The sequence below is a fragment of the Gasterosteus aculeatus genome, chromosome 2 (assembly GCF_964276395.1).
Source record: "Gasterosteus aculeatus chromosome 2, fGasAcu3.hap1.1, whole genome shotgun sequence".
NCBI lineage: Eukaryota > Metazoa > Chordata > Actinopteri > Perciformes > Gasterosteidae > Gasterosteus > Gasterosteus aculeatus.
Genome location: NC_135689.1, coordinates 19,709,865 through 19,733,400, shown reverse-complemented (window position 1 = coordinate 19,733,400; position 23,536 = coordinate 19,709,865). Strand labels below are relative to the sequence as shown.

At 44.9% G+C, this 23,536-nt stretch overlaps 1 long non-coding RNA gene across 2 annotated transcripts; it reads right to left on the bottom strand.

Annotated features, from left to right (window-relative positions):
• Positions 1–497: 497 nt before the first annotated feature.
• Positions 498–23,422, bottom strand: LOC144389518 (uncharacterized). 2 transcript variants are annotated; one of them, XR_013453632.1, is made up of 3 exons: positions 22,452–23,422; positions 897–9,409; positions 498–803 (listed from the first exon to the last, which is right to left on the bottom strand). It is a non-coding gene; the product is annotated as an uncharacterized LOC144389518 (long non-coding RNA). The 2 variants fall into 2 exon arrangements; XR_013453631.1 differs by lacking the exon at positions 22,452–23,422 and having other exon boundaries at positions 897–11,721.
• Positions 23,423–23,536: the final 114 nt, after the last annotated feature.

Here is a 23,536-nt window from a genome sequence, read left to right as displayed (position 1 = left end):
AACCCGCGCACGTCGCGTTTGTCTGTGCCACAAATTGTCGGAAACGAACCATGACGTAGGCGGAGAGCTGGCGGAGGTGTGAATGGCCCGAATTAGCATATAAATGCAGCGAAACCGCGGGTGGCCGAGCCGAGCGGGCTTGAATATCCTTACTCCTTATTGGATGAAACCACAACTTACTAACAAATAAAATCACTCGTGATTGGCAGCAAAACCACACGTGGGCAGACCAGGCTTGAGTTTCCTTGTTCATGATTGGATGAAACCACAACTTTCAATCACTCGTGATTGGTTGGCAGATCTGTCGCTATGTCACCCGCCTCATTTTATTTATATATATATATATATATATATATATATATATATATATATATATATATATATATATATATTATGCTGTATATTCATTTCATGGTTATCCTATGTAGGCTACTACACCATTATTAGGACACCAACCAGGACATCAATGAATTCAGAAAATGAACATTTGCCACATGTTTATGCAAAGAAAGAGCTTTATTAACAACACACAAACAACAACTACATACAAAGTGAGGATCTGCCCACACTTGGGTAACGGCGGTTTAAAAACTACAGCTCAGTAAACTGTCCGTTTGCCTCCTCGGGGTTGTAGACCGTCACTGGCGCCGTGTTTTCCGAGGCAGGTCTGTTGTGCAGGCGCCTCGTGTGTGCGTGTGGCGACCGTACAATCCACCCCGAGACCCCGCCAACAACGCCGTCCTCTCGGATTTCCAGAGTTTCACCTCGTCATCAGCCAGCACACTTTGTCTCGATTCCAGCAGCTGTAAAAACAACAATGAATCAGTACTGTGCGATGCGTACGGACACAACACATCTATCAATGCACCTGAAAAAGTCAGCAAATAAACTCTGACCGTCTTTCTTCTTGCTCGACTCCACGCTGAATCCTTCGCAGCTTCCGCCCGCAATGAGTGTTCCGGCTGAACCTGAAGGTCCTGCGTCCCGTCTCAAAATACGTCTCACAGGCGGCTGGAAAACAATTAAATGAGTGTGGTATGAATACAAAAAAAAAAAAAACGCAAGTCACAGTAACAGTTAACAAGGAAGGAGAAACAGTGTCACACACAATGACGTCGACTAAATCTGGACTTTTCCCGGATCAAATACGAGTTCACCGCCTCATTATGAGGCGAGATTAGTCTGTGAAAACAAAATGTACAGTTATGATCAGTATCCATCCTATGGTATCTATACGTATATATTTCCTTATACCGCAGAATGAAAGCATGTTCTTTAAATCTGACCCTTGCTCCGGTTCGTAGCGCCTGTAATTCGTCTCGGAGTTATGAAGACGGCGCACCGCTTCCTGTAAACGACACGGCAAAGAAAATACACTTTAATAAAGCAGTTTCTGCTTACTTGTAAGGCTACTAGGCTACTCTTAGCTTTCGTTTGAGGCTACGCTACTTTTAGCTTAGCTTGCAGTCATTGAACGTATTCTTACCGCTATCTTGGGATTGTGCGCCCGTCTCCTCTTCTTTGAGTCAGTTCCTCTCCTCTATGGACAGAAACCCGCAGAGTCCTGAACGCTCCAGTGGAGCGAACCGCTCGTTGATATCGGCAGTTTGTTGTTGGAGTTGACGAGACGATCCACTGAGAGCATTCAGCAGTTTCTTCTTGTCTGTCTGCGGACTGGCCGAAAGTTGGTGACCGCGGAGAGGAGTTGAAGGCGAGTTGAACGCGAGACGTCGTCCCGACATTATTCACGAACCAGCAAAAACCAAACAAAGGAACTGGAGATACAGTTCTTCTGAATATAGTAACACACTGTTTGTATGCTCGTCTTGCAAGTACTGCTGTATCAGTCATGCCTATGACCTCATACGTGATTGGACGAGGAGACTAAGGGTTCTCCAATCACATACAAGGTTATTGTTATACGGAAGGACCAGTATTTTAGGAAGACAAATGGTTGGGACTTTGAAACAGCTGATATGCTTTATGTAAAGCAGTGTTTTGGTGTCAGCGGAACGACTTTCCCTAGAAAACTGTACAGTGGTGCCTCTTTCTCCATTCCACCAGACAATCTTGGATGAGTCTGACAGACATGCAATGTTGACAATGTATCATCAGATGTACCCTTGTGTCACTGAGGTTGAATGTTTTGCCATGACATGTAAACGGGTAACATATATGAATGTAACTTACTCAATCGATAGATGCAGAGCATAAAGGTCAGCATATGTTCATGCTAAGTGGTGTGGAAACACTAACAGTTTTGAGGAACCCGTCCTTGACCCTCTAGCAGAACTACGACCAGCCATTATAAAGCAGTTTATAGTTGTTAATGTTGTGTCAAAGGGTACGGCAAATAAAACATGTTCTTGCACAAGTTTGCTGGCTTCATCCTCACCCGGACAGACATTTTTATGGAAAGCCAATAGAAGTTTGGGGCTTGCAGGGAACAGACACGTCATACCCAGCATCATTTCTGCCAGTTGAGCGCATTGCTAGAAGATGTGTGGTTAATTGATCCTATGTGCATTTAAGTAGGACCAAAGAAAAGGTCACTGTAGTCCTGCCACTATGCACTGTAGTTGAGCTCTAGGAGACTGTGATCTCTGCAGACCCCTCATTCTGATTCAAATGTTGTTTGCATGGAATGCTCATTTTACCTTGATTAAAACTAATTTTTTTAAAGAAGTTATTTTGTGTATCTTCTTTACATAACATTTGCCATTGCTAATGGCGTACACAGTAATCTAGCATATTTGAATTAAATAAATCAATTCAAGCTAAAATGTAAGAGTCTATAATTAGGCTACTGAGCCTGATCTATTTGTACCAGAGATTTTCTTACCTTTTAAAAAAATGTCACCTGGGCTAAAACTCCCTCTGAGACCCTGATTTGCATTTGTATAGCTCACAGCATTTTCATTTACATGGCAAAGCCTCCCCTAGAATTAGGAGGAGGGGGGTCATGGGGGGACAACTGCCAAGGGAGGCCCACATCAATTTCTGACAATTTACGGCAGTTTTCGGCGTTGCCCGCAAATTGCCGCAAACTTGAAATTCCATGACAATTTACAGTGCCGCATACTGCCGAAAATCCCACTTTTCATGCAGTGTCTTTGTTAAGATGAAGGACGGCACACTCAGGCCGTGCATCGACTATCGGGGGTTGAATAACGTGTCTGTCAAGAACAAATACCCGTTACCACTGATGAACACTGCTTTCGCTTCATTACAGGGCGCTACTGTGTTCACCAAGCTCGACCTCTGCAACGCCTACCACCTGATCCGCATTCAAAAGGGGGATGAGTGGCTCACAGGGTTCAACATCCCCCTGGGCCACTTCGAATACTTGGTTATGCCATTCGGTTTAACTAATGCCCCAGCCGTGTTCCAATGTCTAGTAAATGACGTCCTACGTGACATGCTGGGTCGCTTTGTTTTTGTCTACCTGGACGACATACTTGTGTTTTCACAGAAGAACACCAGGGGCACGTCCGCCAGGTTCTTCGGCAGCTGCTGAAAAACAGACTCTTTGTGAAAGCGTAGAAGTGTGAATTTAACACCAGGTGCACAAGCTTTCTGGGTTATGTCATCGCCGAGGGAGAGGTAAGAATGGACCCCCAGAAGGTGCAGGCTGTCCTGGAGTGGCCCAGACCCAACTCCCGGAAGGAGTTACAGAGGTTTCTGGGGTTCGCTAACTTTTATAGGTGGTTCATCCGCAACTACAGCCAGATTGCAGCCCCCCTAACAGATCTTACCTCCAATCTCAGAGCGTTCCGGTGGTCTCCTGGGGCAGAGTCCGCCTTCCAGGAGCTCAGGGAGCGTTTCACGTCGGCACCCATTCTTGCCCAACTGGACCCGTCCCTACAGTTCGTGGTAGAGGTCGACGCGTCAGAGGTCGGAGTTGGGGCGGTACTCTCCCAGAGAGCTAAGGAGGACAACAAGCTCCATCCCTGCGCGTTCCTCTCCCATCGGCTGTCACCGGCGGAGACGAACTATGACATCGGCAATAGGGAGGTGAAACTGGCCCTGGAGGAGTGGAGGCATTGGCTGGAGGGGGCAGACCAACCGTTTGTGGTGTGGACGGACCACAAAAACCTTGAATACATCCGGAGTGCCAAACGACTAAATTCCCGACAGGCTAGGTGGGCGCTATTTTTTGGACGCTTTGATTTTGTTCTGTCTTACAGACCCGGATCCCAGAATGGGAAGCCTGATGCCCTGTCCAGGGTCTTCTCAAAGGAGGAGGAGATGAGGAGGACGCCAGAGACCATCCTGCCATTGAGGCAGGTAGTGGGAGCCCTCCAATGGGGCATTGAAGGAGCGGTTCGGGCAGCCCTTATGAAGGACCCAGGCCCGGGTAAGGGACCTCCGGGTATGGCCCCGAGGGGACGCGACTGGCAGTGTTGGAGTGGGGCTATGCCTCCAAGCTGACTTGTCACCCGGGTGTCGCACGTACCATGTCCTTTCTGCGCCGACGGTTCTGGTGGCCTGCTTTCGGATGTACGTGGCAGCTTGCCCGGTGTGCGCACGGAACAAGGGCTCAAACCGGCCAAGCGTGGGGCTATTGAGGCCATTGCCCATCCCTCATCGTCCCTGGTCCCACCTAGCCATGGACTTTGTCACTGGACTTCCCCCGTCCGGGGGTAACACGGTGGTGTTAACGATCGTGGACAGGTTCAGTAAATTTGCTCATTTCCTGCCCTCTCCCAAGCTCCCATCGGCCAAAGAAATAGTGGACATTATGGTGAGGGAGATATTCCGTATTCATGGCCTGCCTACCGACATTGTTTCGGACCGTGGCCCTCAGTTTGCATCAGCAGTGTGGAGGGCCTTTTGCACGGCAGTCGGAGCTACTGCCAGTCTCTCTTCTGGGTTCCATCCTCAGACTAACGGCCAGGCAGAGACGGCCAACCAGAAGATGGAGTCTACCCTACGATGCCTGGCTTCCTCTGAACCCTCCACCTGGTCTGAGCAGATCCCATGGGCGGGGTACGCCCACAACACGCTTCCCACTACAGCGACAGGTATGTCCCCATTCCAGTGTGTTTACGGCTATCAACCTCCCTTGTTCCCGTCCCAGGAGAAGGAGCTGGCCGTACCGTCAATACAGCGGCAGTTTCGCCGATGCCATCGGCCCTGGCACCGCGCCCGGGCATCCTTGCTGAGAGCCTCTGAGCAGTACCAGCAACAGGCTAACCGCTGACGCACCCCGGCACCTTCACTGTCGAGGAGATCATCACCCGGGACCCCCTACTTCACCTGCACTCCTCACGCCCACTCCTGCTGCACCTCCACAGTCGTGTCGATTAATAAACTGACTAATTCACTCACCTCCTGACGGCTGTGTCTGTCTGTTCTGCGTTTGGGTCCAGCCATGTCCCAACCTGACAGTATTTTGTCAATACCTGAGCGTAGGGCGTATGGACGCAATGACACGAAAAACAAGAAGACATCAACAACAATTTAATAGGGCAAGAGATTTTATGGATATTGCAGACCTCAAGTTAATCATTTTATTTTCACCCAACAGAATGAAGCCAAACTTTAGGTCTAGGTTATTTATGTCATTTACGATGTGACTTCAATAGGGTTTTGTTACGAATAAACATTGTTTGATATTGATTGAACATACCATGACATACCTTTTATGTGTAAGTGACATTAAAAACAGACTACACTCACTCATTTCATGCACTTTCTATTGCAACATAGTTTAGAAGGATAGATATTGACTATTGATTCGTCGATTACCAAACATTGAACACTTTACACTATTAATTAAAATTGTAATGATTTGTTTTATATCATTGGTGTGTCAATCATGCAATTTGATTTTTGCGTGGTGATCATATACATTTTTGATATACAGTTGTTTTCAAAAGTTTACATACACTTGTAAAGAACATAATGTCATGGCTCTTGAGTTTCCAGTTCTTTCTAGAAGTCAGATTTTTCTCTGATACAGTGATTGGAACAGATACTTCTTTGTCACAAAAACATTCATGAAGTTTGGTTCTTTTAGGACTTTATTATGGGTTAACAGAAAAAGTGATCAAATCTGCTGGGTCAAAAATATACATACAGCACTGCTAATATTTGGTCATTTTCACTTCAATTAGGCACTTTTGGTAGCCATCCACAAGCTTCTGGCAAGCTTATCGTTTGACCACTCCTCTTGACAGAATTGGCGCAGTTCAGTTAAATTTGAAGGCTTTCTGACATGAACTTTGTCCGCATGTTCTCAATGGGATTTAAGTCTTTAAAGACTTTTGGAAGGCCATTCTAAAACCCTAATTCTAGCCTGATTTAGCCATTCTATTACTTTTGATGTGTGTTTGGGGTCATTGTCCTGTTGGAACACCCAACTGCGCCCAAGACCCAACTCTCAGGCTGATGATTTTAGGTTACCTTGAAGAATTTGAAGGTAATCCTCCTTCATTATCCCATTTACTCTCTGTAAAGCACCAGTTCCATTGGCAGCAAAACAGCCCCACAGTATAATACTACCAGCACCGTGCTTGATAGTAGGCATGGTGTTCTTGGGGTTAAAGGCCTCACCTTTTCTCCTCCAAACATGTTGCATGGCATTGTGGCCAAACAGCTAGATTTTTGTTTTGTCTGACCACAGAACTGTTCTCCAGAAGGTCTTATCTTTGTCCATGTGATCAGCAGCAAACTTCAGTCGAGCCTTAAGGTGCCGCTTTTGGAGCAAGGGCTTCCTTCGTGCACGAGAGTCCATGGAGATGCAAAACACGCTTGACTGTGGACACTGACACCTGGGTACCATCAGCTTCTAATTCTATTCTTATAGACATAAATCCTGTGGATTTAATGAGTTGTAAAGACGTAGAGGTTAGATCAAACGCGCTGTCGCTATGTATGTTTACCCGCCAGTTTATTTGTAACACGTGCCTTTCTGCTTGATTTCTCCGTTTCTGCGGCTGCTGTCAGGGTCTTGACAGGCACTGTTTCATCCCAGTGTAATTGCATACGCCAGCCCCTTCTCTGCCTGTAATTACTCACTTGCTTCATCATGCACGGGACACGAGAAACAGAAAATTACCACATCTACCATTTCCAGCAGAGTGTGTCATCTTCATCGTGCCCCCACACACACCCACCATCTTCTACCTCCTCAGCCTCAGAAGCTCTCATTCGTTAGCATAGCACACCTCCCTTCTCTGCTCGGCCTCCCATCCATCACGGCAGGATTGAGGCAAATGGAGCTTTCAGCGGAGTGGTGATAAGGAATCGCAGCCCCATTAAAACATCTGTCACACTTCCGGAGCCCCGTTCAGGCGGCGACACTTGAAGTGTCCGAAGAATTCAGACGGGAGGGGGTGCCGGTCCAGAACCTGTACGGACCTTGGGAACACTTGGATCTCGGTTTGAACTCCTCTTTTGACTTTTTAGATTTCATTTCCACCCATCCCCTCACTTATTCAATCCTATACAGAGTTCTCAAATACATTTAAGAATCTTTTTGAATTTTTGTTATATTTATTGAAAGTCTCCTTATATCCGGATAGCAATCGATAAAATGAATTAGCTGACAATTCAATTCATTTGATTTTGTATAGCCCAAATTTGCAAATAAAAAATTTGCCTCAGAGGGATTTACCGTCTGTACATATGCGACAGGTGGTTGTGTATTGCTATTTCATGAATTGCTGTTGGGTTCGGTTTCGTTATAATCTCATCAGGCTCTTTTAAACACACATTCACGATTTGTTCCAGATTGGGATAACTGGGTTAGGTAACCAGCTATGGACTATAGGAACCGGACAGTGAAATTGATTTTGACGTCACTCATTGGTTTTTGACTGATGATTTCAAGCCTTTAGTCTGGCGATTTCGCAGACGCCATCTTATTTTATGCCACAACCAATGAATGGAAGTTCCGATAGTTGGAATGGGGAGAAATGATGTAGTGACGCTGTACACGGCTTTGGTAGCAGCACTCACTTTAAGCTCCATACTAAAACATAATCCGTTGTATGGTCTATTTGACCCTAAATGGACAATAATTTAGTAAATGAACATCATGCTGTATTGAAGAAGACTTGAAAAGGGCAATTGAGAACATAAACTCATTTTACAAGGTTTAAAAAGGGTATAAATCAAGAGACAAGTAGAGAGTCTCATGTACTTCAATGCAAGTATACTACTTCATACACCCCTTCAAATACTTCAATTCCCTCAGTAAAGAGAATGTAAGTCTTCCACATAGGCTTCACTTGGTGGGCCTGGAAGTTCTTTCATGGAAATAAGATAGACTCCTCAGTACACAGTCCAGTTTCCCCCTCATAGGGGCGACTTCCAGCAGTGGCGCATAGAGTACTTTGAAAGGCTAGATACCTAACCCCTAACTGCTCCCAGGGCGCCCTTTACGGCGGCCTACAGCTCCCACCGTGTGGGATGGGTTAAATGCATAGAACAATAACCTGTATGTGTAACTAATACTACAATAAAATGGCTTCAAAACAGTAGCTAGCAGCAGAGTTTTATCGATAACGCTTTTTCCTGACACTAGATTGGAATAGTTAACATTAAATTAGTAGTTGCGTAAAGATCTTAATATACAAAACATATGCTATAGCATCCATTGGTAACAATGCATACCAAACCGGGTCAAAATAGTTTGTTCTAGCTAAAGTTGACCCACTAACTAACTTCCTAACTCCTTTCTGACCCACTAAAACTAAATGATATGCCCCCCATCCAAAGTAAGACCCCAATTCAAATCAAAGACCACTTCAGCAGTTGATGTAAACTTCAGAATAAAGCTTTATTGATTACATTTTTGCATTAGGAGTCGCAAATGTACATGGGTATACACATACACACACATGCTTTTTTAAATCAGTTCTCATGTTCAACAGTTCTTCAGGCATGCCAGTCTTGCACCCACAAACACACACACACACAATTTGTTGACTGAACACAAAAATATCTGCAAAGGACAATGCAATTATAGTAGCACACTAAAAATAAAAACAGACACAGTACAACCTATAATTACTTACCTAGCATGTTTTATACTTCAATGTCTTTCTGGTAATCTTTGGGCTAGATATAAAGCCACACAGTAAGCGGTGCATGCTGTGTATTTAGTGTCTTTGTCTCGGTCCAGTGTCCGGGAGGCTAGCGTAATGCATCTTTGGTTTTACATTTTCAAAGCTGTTTAAAGTAAGTTAGCTTGAGGTCCATGCCGCCAAATTGCTCAGTCGCTTGTGTGTGCCCAACGAGTGATCAATGCACAGCTACAGCTGGTTGAAGGGGACCAAATCCATTGAACAGTTGATTTGGTTCCATTTTACCAGCTTTAGCAAAGCATTTTAGGGGCGAGTCTGGTCCAGCAGGTAACAGAGTGGAATAGGAGGAGGATGTAAACAGACAAGTGTGGGACCTGAAAGAGACAGAGCCAGAAGGGGGAAATTATAAGAAATGGGGTTTTCCTAGACACAAGGAACATCAGATCAGAAATTGGTGTACAAACGCAACACACATACACACACCTGTTGAGGCTAGGTACGCAAAAGACTATTGGAGGAGACTTGAAATAAGCATGTTGCTTCATAGAAGGCACCAAAACATTCACAATTTTAGATGGATTTACGTAAGAAGAAGAGGCAGAAAAAACGTTGGAAGAAGACAAGGACAGTGTCAGTATGTGAGGGGGGAGGAGGAGGGATAAAGTCAATGTGGCCGATGAAGAAGAGATTAAAGAAAACCGCAGCACAAACAAGCGATGGCTGCAGACAAACAGTGAATTCATTGCCGACTGCCAATAACGCTATTAAGGCCAGCGGATAGGAAAGCGGGGAAAATTAACTCTCATTGACCTTCGCAGCGATCTCCATCGCTAGCACGCTTCCTCTCCGTCTTTCCTCCTACTTTCGGGAGCCGCTCACCCCGAGATGAGCGACTCAGCTGTGAAGCTCCGCTCAGCCTTGCTGGAACTTGCTCATTTCCTAGTACAATTAGCCGAGCCAATCATTTAATCATTAGGAAATCAAGTTTTAACAGAGGCTTGGCCCTGGGATCCAATCTATTGAATTTTTTTTTTCCTCTTCTGCACTTGAAAATAACATCTTATCCGAAGTTTGAGATTTGAAACCTTAAAGCTGCTACATATAGGCCTATGTTTATTGTAAAAGTAGATTTTTCTAACAGCGAGTTTTGGCCGTGCTATTGCTACTGCTATTGTTATCTGCTTTCCTGACCTAACCAAAAAATAAAAATCACCACTGAATTCTGCAGCTACCCCCCCCATACTGTTTGAACTGATAAACCCACATTACCAAAACTATAGCTGATAGCGCTTAACAACTACACAACTACAAATAAATGACAAAGTTGCTCAATATTAGCAACATTTACAAATTTATTTTATTTACACACCATCATCCATAATTTGTAAACTGCACACAAATCAAATAAAAAAAAGAAATGCCTAAGTACTAGCACTGCATGTAGGGGTGTAAGGAGCAAGACGTGGCCCATCCTCTTATTCTTCCCACTCTTCCCATATTTCTCTTTGTCGTTTAATAAACTGGAAAATTGATGAGGGGGATTCAGCTTCGACCAAGTAAAAAACGGCTGGAAAATTGCAAAGCAGGAGGAAACATATATAAAGTAGAAAGTAGCACACAGGGGAGGAGGAGTAGAGGACGGTGCTGACGTGACCTGAATTCTCTACCTGATCCAGAGCTGCAGTTTAAAAACAGCGAGTGTGCATGTAATGCGTATCGTCCCCCCACAACTCCACCCCCTCTTCCTGTATGTGCTTACTGAGGCGCGAATATCTACTTCAGATGAGCAAGAATGCTACATGCCAGATCCTTTCCCTAACAGGACTTTCAGCAGATTATTGAGAGAATCCCTCTCGCCGTGCAGTCTCTAATGTCCATTCGCTCCGGCAGTCCGTGGCCGGTAGAGGGACGGACCCCTCCTTCAAACATGCAGCACCGCCGCTCAGACCATCCAACCATTACATCCGTGGCGGGTTTCTTCATTGCTAACCTGGCCTTTCACTGTGAGGCCGCTCCATCTAGATCAAATGAAGTAAAGGCAGTGAGCATCTGTGAGTCGAGCGGGGTTGGAAGGCTGTATGTGGGTTGGTGGGGTGCACAGTAGGTGCCCTCTATAGTGCGTGGGTGGGGATAAGGTCTATTCTTGGAGTGTGCTCTCCGCTGCATTCCGGCCCTTATATTAGAGATGGTGAGGGGTGGAGGTGTGGGGGGACAGCTGGAGTAATAGACACAGTGGTAGGGACAGGCAGGGAGTCGGGGACTAACGCAACCACCCCCACTCCCGCCACCCTCTGCCCTCTCTGTGTGTGTCTCTCTTTCTCTGTCCTTAACAGGGCAAGTGGCTCTCACTCAGTACCTGACTGGACCGTCAGGGCCTCAGATAATCCTCCCTCACCTGAGAGCATCACTTCCTTTCACTTTAAAGCCGCCGAGACGACTAACAATGACAGAAACCATCAACAGTTGTAACAAAAATGCCATCAAATTACTACGAAACCTGCCGTAACCTCCCATAATGCAGCCTTCAAATGAAGTGATAGAGGCCCCCACCACGAGTGTCTAAAGGAGATGTTTGCCAGTTTGTAATTTTCTTAATGCAAAGCACAGTAATCATAATGAAACACCAGAAAGTACACCTGTGGTTAAGCTGCTAACGGGCAGTCCATCCAGACAAGACCTCCTCCTCCCCACTTCCTCCATCTCCTCCTCCCCCCCCCCCCCCCACCTGCATATGGATGTGAGCTGCACCGAGCTTCTGACTCAGCACTATGCCCCCCTGCCCTCGCCCAATTGGGTTGATCAGTGTAGGAGACAGGAGCGTAACGGGACACTTTATCGTTCGCTCAAGTGTGTCCTCAACCTCCCCGCCCCCCAACGATAAAACACGTTCGTCGGTTAAAAAAAACGCTTCCTGACCTTGGGTGGCTGCTCGGCTCCTGTGTCAGCGCAATGGCTGCCGACCTTTTTTCTTCGTCTTTATCAGTCGACTCGGCACTGTGACGATAAGCATTGCCTCATTGCGAGCACGGCCATGTGGGGGCTCATAGTGTTTAACAACTTGACTTGACTTGTATTCATATTTCCCAAATCTCGCTCTCTCCCTCCAGCGTGCCATTCCGGTCATGGTCCTTAAACGCATCTTGGTGGGATCTTAATGCTTGTGTGGGACGTTGTCAAGCATGTCTGCGATTATTGCGGGGTTTATCTTCTGCCTCTCTTGATTTAACCCCAAAAGCGGTTTTATTCCTTAACCTTTTAATCTAAATGCAACACCCTTAAAAGGATCAATACCTATTTAGATGATATATCTAATTATATCCTCTCCTCCTGCATTGCACTACCTCCCCTCCCCTCCATTCTCTGTTGAGCACTATAGGACACAAAAGGGGTTTGACTGACTCTCATTTAGCCTTTGAAAGAAGAACCAGCATGTGGATCCTCCATTGAGAGAACTTCACTGGACTCTTGGGGACTTTTTTTAAGACTACAGTGGTGAAACTCACATTACTGTAAGATGGATGGCTCCATCAGTGTCCTCTGCATTTTGAGTTGCATTCATGTTCTATTGAAAATTGTTCCTCCTTTTTTTCCATCGCTCCCCTTTCAATGTTTCCACTTCCTCCTCCTTTAGGGACCTTGTGCCCGGGGCCAGAACGCCCTGCTGACCCATAGCTTTATTATTCCCATAACAAACCACAAGAGCCCAGGAGTCTCTCTCCCTGCCACTGCTATGACATCGACGGTTAGTGCAGCCCTCTCAGCCGTGTGTCCGAATGAGTGCTGGAGACACATGAAAGGAAAACTGATCTGACCAGTATAACATGGAAATATTATGTTACATGACACACAACGTCCTGGTTAAAGAAAGCATTTTGTGTGCTAATAACACTTCCTGTGTTATCTATCTCTCCCGTGATTCAAATATAAAAGAAAATTATCACCAAAACATCATGGAAAAAAAAGACAATTCTGGGAAGCCTTTTTGACAAATTCTTCGTAGATGACATTTTCAATTCTCATCAAGGTGCTGATGTTGCTGGAATCCAAAGGTTGGAAAATAAAACGTGTCCAGTCCGCTAGTGGAATCCTTCCTACTACCACGACAGCCCTGAGGGCCATAAGCACCAAAACTAGACTTCCTAGAAGCCCCCTCGCTGCTGCTACTACTACTGCTGCTCTGTAAAGCCAACTGTTGGTAATCATGTTAGCCGGATGGTGTATTACATACACTGTAACAGTCTCAATGCAACAAAATGGAAGCAATTATCTCAAAGTATACAACGACCGGTGGAATAGATCACCACGCACAACTTACTTTTTCTCTTTACTTTTTCTCTATCGTTCATCATCATCAATGTTCTTTATGACCCTAATCTTTTTCCCCCCCCATTCTTTTGACTGATATTTCTTCTTCTACTTTATTGTAAGCCGTCCCCCTTATCCCGCCAAAATAAAACACTGCATTTTGTTGCACTAATTCTGAGTCCTAATGTGCCACCACGAATCCATTCTAACTTTCACTTTTCAGTCTGTCACCTCTTCTAACTCCAGCATCTACTTCCTACTTTGTTTCCTTTTTTGAGCAGGAAGTGATGAAGGAGGAGGAATGCTAACTAGTCTTGTTCTGAGGCTGCACTTGCGTCCCCTGAGATGTACGATTGTGCTCACAGGAAGGGGCGGACTGCTTTATAGCCCGGGCAGACTGAGTGTGTCACAGGGTCCCGCACACTTGATGTAACTATTTTTGTATTTAGGCTTACATTACAAAAACATTTGGCAAACTCTTGCTTTTATTCTGCAACAGCAGTCAATAAATTGTTCAAAATAAATTAAATTAAATCAAAAATAAATTTTCTAGCTTAAGACAAAGGAGTGAACCCAAAGGATGCATATATCCACTGTGCTACAGCATACTGTATATTCTTCAACACAAATGTATGTTGAACCAATAAAAAAGCGGAGGGTTTACTCTGCGGTGTAAATCGCAGCCCACAGCGCACGTCGTCATCAGAGGGAAATGCCTCAATCTCCTCATTTTTTGGTCAACTTACAATTACTGTGTTTTTTAAAAAGGGGTCGTCGTGACGCAGGGGGTAGAGCGGGTGCGCTGGGAATCGCAAGGTTAGTGGTTCGAGTCCCGGCTGCCCCATGTCTCAAGTTGAAGTGTCCCTGAGCTAGACACCTAACCTCTAATTGCTCCCCTGGCAAAATGTAAAACCCATGGGTTTAACGTGTAATGTAAGTTGCTTTGGATAAAAGCGTCAGCTAAATGTAATGTAATGTAAAAAGCATTATGATCCTCATTAACACGGACAGAGTTTAATTAGAATGTTAGGACTGATTGTGAACCTCGGCACAGTTATTACGAGGCCGTCGTTAGAGGCAATCAGCAAGTAAAACTGTGGGTATTATCCATCGAGCAGTGGGACAAGTGGAACATTTGCGATGTGGACTCAAAGGAAGCGGCCAACCACCACAGTGCCCTTGTTTCTTTAATTACATCCCTTTGCTTTACAGCTTCACTGCATAACAATTATGTAGTGTGTTCATTTGAATGGTAGCGGACCCTGCCTTCTCATATCAAACAATAAAGGACAGATTCATGCGTCAGCAGCATCCTTAGACAGAGAACACTCTTAAATTACACATGGACTAATACAACTCCCTTCTACCTCTTTTCTGCACCCCTTGTGGGCAAAGTTGCCCGTGGCATTTCTCAGTCCAGATAGAGTTTTTCCTCAGTGCATTGCATCCCAGAAGGAAACATGTGATAAGAGGCAACCTTAACTGCAAAGCGACGTAATAATGAACATCTTACAATCAATTACTTTCTGCTGAGATGTTAGATTTCTTACCTTGTAGCTGTTTAGTTGTGACTTTCATTGTGTTCTCACCTCATGTGTGTGTGTGTGTCCTTTGCATACATCTATACAGTGGCGGATAGGAAGGGGTTTTATATATGTATGTATGTAGGTATATGTGTATATATATATGTATGTATATATATATACACATATATATATGTGTGTATATATATATATGTGTATATAGGCCGTCTGCAGTCTGTTGGAGTCTAATTCAAACAGATGTCTGTTTAATTGTGCAAAACAAATGACCTGAACATTGATCTCTGTCCCGGGACCGATCGGCTTTTCAGAGTTGTGTATATGAGAGTGTGTGTTGAAGGGCAGGGTGAAGCTCCTCGGCTCCAATCCACTCGCAAAGAATGTAAGACTTAATCGCTAAATTGTAATTCGGTTTCTCATTATGCAATGTGTTGTCTTAATCGATTCCTAGTTTCCTTTTGAGTCGGTGAGCCACCGTTCTCACATTAAATCCCTGGGCCAATTAACTAATTGACGTTTAAGGCTTGTGATTATGAGTAATTCATTAGGTTGTCTGAAGTCATTTTTTAGGGAGATTAATTTCTCTGCCGCAGTTTCCGTGACACGTCTACAGCGCATAATCCAGCTCTAATAAGTGGAATCTTTAACAAAGTAGTTAAACCTGAGTGGTTTGCCAGTGCAAACTCTGAAATTACATATTTTCTTGTCTCTAGCCCATCGCTAATGCTACAAATAAAAGCTGCTGCAGTAGGTCAATAGTACAGATATGATATGTCCATATAATGTGTGCATATTAGAAAATAGCCAAATGCTGAGTCTTGGTCCCCTTTAGTGTCTTTGTGAGACACGCCAAATTAGTCAAGTACTTCCGACGTAAGCCATCCGTGTCAGTATTAGATCCAGAGCAGCTGATGTGGTGTGCACGGTGATGGAGGGCTGGTGGATGGGACAGAAAATTGTCTCTAGTGCCAAACCCAAAGTTTGTTGGCAGTGATTTTTACTGTCATTAATATGTCACGGTATTTCACATTATAATTCTAAGCCAAACCATGTTTTGTTTAAAATCTTAATTTAGTAGTTCTGATGCCTTAACCTAACCAATGCCCCTTTAGTAGTGCAACTGAGGCTCACTGGTAGAGTAAGATCATCCTTCAGGTGGAGGATTTTGGGTTCGATCGCCGGCCTATATCGATGTATCCTTGGTAGAGACAACTAACCCCAAATTCATGTTCCAAATCGTGCACACAGTATATAAATGGGTATGAATGGTTAGTTAGGCTCCCGTCATTACTGTATAGCGCCCCGAGTGAAGAAGAATACAATTGCTATACAAGTAAGATATATTTACAATGTGTTAACAAATGGTTATTGTTACCCACAATAGTTTACAAAAACTTTTAGCCTGACTATTTCCCAAGTTAAAACACACATTTAAGCTGGAACGATTGGTAATATGATCACAACATAATTTCTTCTGAGATTCTGAGACATAAATACAGTATAGAGGGGCTACAATAGGCCGTTTCTGTGTCCCCGTGTCAGGGCGGGACGACACATACATTACCACTGCAACGCAACCTTTTCAACTTCCATTGCTTTTGTGTTCCGTGGATATGCTGTACACAACTTCTTGCAGTAAACTCTGACACTTACAATGAAACTAGTTTTACTATCTCTATCCTGCACATAGCTCCTCTCCCTGTACTGTATCCTTCAACTAGCAGGACATGTATAACAATCTAATTGTAAATTTTGCACAGACACACACCACACACTCTTACAACCAGGAAAAAGTTATTGAGCTATCCAATGTAAATTAACTTACAAGGCCTAAATGACACTAGTGCTGTAAACACTTGTGTGGCTGATTGTACCAAATGAACACTGCTTTAAATGCTGCTTTGGATGCAGCACGGCAACAGCTCCAAAGAGTGGTAGGGCAGATGTGATGTGCACGAACAATCGATCCTCATAGTTAAGGTCACTATACACATTTTAAAGGCTTATTCTGCACAACCATGGGTTCAAACACTCACAGACAGGAGCTAGTAATGCAGGAACTTGCAGGTCTTTTGCGCTTCACCATATTTGTTTGTCCAACGCAGCACTTCCCTGGATGACTACATTTGACGCTGCAGCAAAAATTATTCAATTTTTTAATCAAAAGTGTTAACTCTGAAGTTTATTCTGACAAAAGTAGAATGATACATTTATGAAAAGTCGCCAGAGGACCCCCTGATTTCTGGGGCATTTGAAGTGGTTAGGTTTATCTTCAGTCGGCAGAGAGCTGTAAATAAAACATCCGCTCACACATGCGTTCGGTCAGCCACTTCGTAGCGTTTGGAAAAAATGTCTATGTTTACATTCTTCCAAGTGTCACTGTTCTGCATGGCTGATCGGTTTGTAACTGCTGCTAATCCCTCTACCGGACCCTGGATTACCAGTTTTGCCCTTGTGGGGTTCCGGGGGTAAACAAGCTGGCGAGTCAGACAAGGAGAGCAGGGATGGATTTCAGGGCCAGTCCCAGAACAAGCCCCAGGTATCCCTATACGTGTGTGCTGATAGATCGGTTAAGAGCACTCATTTAGTTGTAGCGCCTGCCCATCCCTGCTGTCCGTCTTTGGTCATCTCAGCATGGTGCCGCAGTCAGCATTGTTGCATAGTTAATGTCCTGATGAGAGCTTCCACCTGCTGACACAGGCAAAGCAACAATACCCGCCCAGCCCCCCCGTCAACACACACCAGCCCTTAATGTCATAATCAATCCAGTCAGCTCACACTGTCAGTCGCCACAACTCACTTTGCTCCGATTCCCACATCCGTCAGATGGTTAGCTAGCTTTCAAATACAGTTGATTGCATCATACAGGATCTCCTTGTTGATGACCCCCCTAAAATATGAATCTTTTTCGGCCCAGTGGTCACCATTTGCAATATGACCCCCTGGTGGTGGGCACCTTATCAGGGACAAATTAGCGGACTGAAACTGGTCCAAATAACACCTTAACAGGGACAGCTTAACCCAAACTGGGTCACATATAGTATTTATATACAAAGTAGGCCAAAATACATGATTAAAAACCTGATACTTGTTGTACCTCCTCCCAAAGCCAATCCAGGTTAGTGATTTGCTGCTGCTGGTTGCAAAAAAACCAATGGCAAGATGGCAAAAATGCAAACCCGAGCTTCCAAAGAGAAGCCAACAAACAAATTCGGGACGTCATAGCAACTCTATCTTTGGAAAGAACACACAAACCAACTACATCATCTGAACAGTGAAAATGAAAAAAAATGTATTTCTTTTACCAAATTTTGATGACCATAAAACCATGACATATAGCCTTTACAACAGGAGGCCAAACAGAGAGACTACACACACAGAGTGGCGGGTATAGTAATCTACCAAAAAGTCCGACAGGCCCGTCTTTGCCTCTTCATCGCTCTTATCATACTCTCTGACCTATTACTATCCATCAGCCGGCGTTTAATCACTCCACCTTTTACTGGAAACTGCTGTCTGTGTGTGTGCATGTACTTTTTTTGTACTACTACTTTTTTGTTGTTTTGTCAAGTTCAAACTATCCAATACAAAAATCGTAATACATTACTTAAAAAAAGAGTACAACCAAATAATGCAGAAGCGGTTTTAAAAACATTGTTATAAGTGAATCAGAAACATGTCGGCCTAGCCACAATAAAACTATTAAAGACAGAGAAAGAGAAAAAAATCAATGGCGGTCAAGCAGAAAATTGCTGACTGGAGTTGCAGCTGCATCAACAGCTCCCACTGTATGCATCCCTCTGCAGAGGCGAGGCTGGAAAAAGCGTGCATCCACATAAAGCAACTTATGTTGGGGGCAAAGCATGCGGAGCATTCTTCTCCAATTGAGTTTCCAAGGGTTAAACGTTTGCTTTAGGTATTTATTTTCGTTTGCAGTAATTTTTCCCAACCTGGGATACATACTTCTTTACATTCCATAGTTGCTCGTGTTCATATGGGCATATAAAGAAGTATGTTCCCCAAGCAGGCCACTGTCCTTGGTGGTGCAATCTGGCCCACTCCTCACCATCACCAACGATCACCACCAACCACCTCCCCCCGGCACACGGGAAGGAAATAACGTTGACTCAATGGCATGCTGAGGCGTCCCTATGCACCTCAGTGACTAGGATTTTAGCGCATACATGTTGAAAATAACAGAATTTCATACAAAAGCACACTAGAACACTCCCCCCGAAAACAACTCCTACTGATCCCACTGCTTTAAAAAACAGGCCGAGCTTGTCCTTCTAAGCAGCCAAAGATGTTTAAACCACAGAAAACCACAACTCACTATTTAAGCAGAAGTCTTTTAAAAGTCTAATCAGTGAGTCACGGCGGACCAACTTGTACCCATTCCATCAGAGGACCGCTGCACTGTCACCAAGAGAAGAAGACGCTTTTAAAAGTTAATTTCACTCAGCTGTCCGGAAAGAAGACGTTTAAAAAGAAATGCCGCAGTCTTAAAGCAGAACTACAGTGTCCTCTCCGCTGTGACATGCTGTGTTTTATGAAGTACGTTATAGACACACACACACGGCACCACATTCACCTTGAGGTTCACCTGCAGCAGTGGAGTGAAAGGGGTGACATGGGGAAGAGAGGGGAGGAGAGGCTGGGGGGGTTAGGGGAAAGGAGGGAGATGTTGCACTTACCTAGAGGCAGATGTTGGATAGACCCCCCCCCCCCACACACACCCCACCCCTCCTCCCTTTTTTCAGCCTGGGCCGATGCACCAAAGAGAGGAGCATTAAATCGAGTAGTTGGGTGGGAGGCGGAGATGAAGAAGAAGACAGGAGAAAGAAGAAGCGCTTCCCTCTGTCTCTTTTCTCAGTCTGTGTCCCAGGTGCCTCTGCAGTCTCTCTGTTCAGCCACACACACGCGCTCTTCTGACATCCTCTCTCGGCCCCCCTCCCTCTCCTCTCCACAATCTCTCCTCTCTTCCTCACACTGAAAACTTTTAGTCCGGTGCACAGCGACCCGTCCCATCGGTCCTCTGCCGCTCATAGCACTTCCTCCTCTTATTTCTCTCTCTCTCTCTCTCTCTCACACACATACACATACAGCATTGTCTGATTGTCTCTCTCTCCATGTCCCGGACTCTCTTAGTCAAAATACGCCAGCGTTACCGTCCCCTGAGCGGATGATGATATGGGTGAATGTACAGGTGCCACGAGGGCCAGAGCTGACTGAAGGAATGCTGATACGTGTGCGTGTGTCTGTGAATGTGTGTCAGCATGTGTGTGTCTGCACGTGCATCTTTTAATTGCCCTTTGTTAGCTGAGATCCCCTGCCCCCCCTCACCCACCCCATTAGCCACAGTGCCTGATCCACCAGCAACCACAACCTCACCACCCTCTTCTACTGTCTCCCACCCTCCACCCCCGCCTTGTTCTCTCATAGATCAATACCAATTTAGAGGAAAATGCACAATGGCTGAGTCGGACTTTCAATGAATTGAACCATTGCTAACGAAGGGTGGCTAACGAAGACGAGAGACTTATAGCGGGGGCATCAGAAAATCAGGGTTATTGTTGGAATTGCTTTTTTCTCGAATACTGTTAAACTTGCTGTGAGGTTATTATTGGTAAACGTATGTGGTTGCGTTACGTGTGACGAGCAGGTATTGTGTTGCCATTTTTTACCACTTTGGTAGTGTAAAATAGTTGGGGCAAAAGATATTCCCCAGCATGCACTGGACCCAAAAGCGTTGTCATTGCCGAAACTGCAATATCAAGGAATCCACCTTTCACTCTGAGTGACAATTAAAGCAAATCAAATCTCCACGACAGTGTGGAAGAAGGGACATGGGGCATAGAGTGGGACAAAAGATCCATGTTTCTGTCCTAGTGCATAACATTTTCACATTGGTGTGTCGTCAATCTGAGGCACGCTGCATTGCGTGCATTTTGAAACGCACAAAGTGAGGATGTGTCACCCTCTGCTAAGAGCCCTGTTGTGTGCTAGCAGCGCAGCAGGGGCTTTGCACACCGGCCTTGCCCGTCCAGTAATTAAACTAAAAGTCTCTTTCATAAATCACACTCATCCTTCCTCTATCCCTCTTCCTTATTCCTCCCTTCATTTGTCTCCACACAACGAAAAGGAAAAATTTGTAAATCACTGGCCGTGGATGGTACGCGAGGGGGCTTTTGGGAAACCCTTTGTAAAACGCCCACACACACACTCAGAAAGACACACTCCAGCACTAGACGTTGACACATTTGAAATAATTTAGCCGCCGATCCACGTCCTCAGATATTCCTGGCAGGAATTGCAGTTCTCCAGCGTGACACAGCTTGGGGCAGGAAGTGGATGGAATTTGCACGAGTCTGGCGCCACTTCACCAATCCTTACAATAGCGTGCAGTAATGGAAAAGCGTTCCAATAACCAAGATAATATACATACTCCTCCTCTAATAAACCCTGTCCTACTCTCACCATGCACAGTTTCCGCACTGAAGCTAACGCCATATGAAGCCAGGTTTTAGCCCCGCGGGGCATCGCTCGCTGCACAGACAGATTCCCTTGAAACAGCTGCGTGTCTGCTGTATCTGCCACACAGCCGCCAATGTCCCGGGACACCCGACACCTCCCCACCTCAGGGTTCTAGACACTTGACATGACAGCTGAGCGCCACTGATCCCCCTGGTATCTGCTAACTGGGTAAAAAAACTTGCCAGGACAGAGAGCCAGGAGCACATGCACAACACTTTTAGAAAACTTGCTCCTGTTCTCTCTGGAACAGTGACACACGTGTCACTGTGTGTGTATGTGCGTTTCCCGTCTATAGATAGAGCCCAGGTCCCATTGCAGATTAGAATATGGTGGTGTTTCTGCTGATGAATCCTGTCCTGCACTGCGTATGTAGCATGCAGAGCAGGACACGCTAAACCGTGCTGTCCTCATGCCACGTGGAAAGAGCTTTTATTTAGAGGCTGGTTTAAAAATGTACAAAATATGTCAGCACTGCTTGGGGGAATGCCGAATTTGGAGAAAAAAAAAAAAATATATATATATATATATATATATATATATATATATATATATTTCAATATAAATTAAAACAATGTAAAACAAATACATACAAAATACTTAAATTACCCTGCAAATAAAAAAGTGACAACATAAGATAGTGACTTTGTGTACATTCTTGGAACTTTAATTTATTCAGTCTCATTTTTAATTTTAACTATGGCCGAACCAGCTGATCAGAAAACACTCCTGGAGCACCTCACAAATTACCCTTGACCTTTTAACCCGGTGAGAATTTGTCACGATGGTTCTTTGCCAACATATGAATCAGAAGCTCTGCTCCAGGAGCAGTGGAGTAATGAATAAATGAGAAGAGTCTTTCCAGCTCCTTAAATCTTTATAAGATTGGCTGATGAAACAAACTGTGCTGTGTGTGTTTGAACGTTGCTGTGATGAAGCACATTTATAGACAAAGAGACACACATTCAACAAAATATATATGCAGAGAGTAAGCATGCAGGGACAAAAAAAACATCATTATACAGTAAAACACACCTACCTTACAGCAGCAGGGATCTAGAAACGAATGATGGCCCATCAGGAATGAAGGGGATGGTTGCAGGCAGAGTCTCCCCTCCCTGGGAGCCGAATCAGCGATGGAGAGTTTAAGGTTGTGGAGAGGAGAAGGATAGGAGGAGTGAGAAGAGAAGAGGGTCATGGGACTTACCTCTCTCTCTCTCTTAATGGTTGGGGGTAGAAGGAGGAGGGGGACAAACAGACCAGGAAGGAAAAAAAGGACCCCTGGTGCAGGTAAGCAAAAAACAGTGGCCAATATAAAAATAGCTTTGTGTAAGAGGACTCGATTGGAAGTGATGACTGGGCAGCCAGACGCGTCAACTGGCCGTCCCAACGCACCACACCGGGCCATGTAAAGTTAGACAGCTGATCGGACTGCCCGACAAAGAGATGGAGTGAGATAGTGAGTGCTGACAAGGCTGAAGGACAAATCGGGAAGAAGGAGGGAGGGGTTGAGAGCAAGGAAGGCAGTGGGTGAGGGCTAACAGGGAAAATAAGTATAGAGGGAAAGACAAAAATTAAAAACAGAAATGATGGGGAGGAAATTAAATGCATGAAACAAGATGAGAAGCAAAGGAAGGAAGGAAAAGAGGAAATTAAGGCTGTTAGAAGCAGAGAAGGACAGGAAAAGGAAAAGAAGAAAGAAAAGCATGGCGGGAGGTAAAGGAAGGAGCAGATGGGGATGTTTTTAGCTAAATTATCTCTTACGCTTTCTCGTCCTCTTGCCCACATATTCCACGCACTCACTTCCCCCGATATGTTGTCCAGCTGTCGATAAAAACAATTCCTCCAAAATCAAAAGAGAATAAAGAAAGACTACAAAAGATGGAGCAATTAGAGATCAAACTCTTAAGTAAGGTTCTGTGATACACAGGCATGGTTTGTGCATTGGCTTGTTAAAAGTGTCAAAAGAGCACATTAGGGCGCCAGGGGGGTGGGAGCACAAGGTTCAGTGTGATCAGAGGAAAGCCCCTCCGTCCCGGGTATTTTATACCAAGGTACCAAGGTAAGAAACGGACACGCACGCCCCCCCCCACTGGCCCTCGTTCTCACAGCTATGCTTCACAG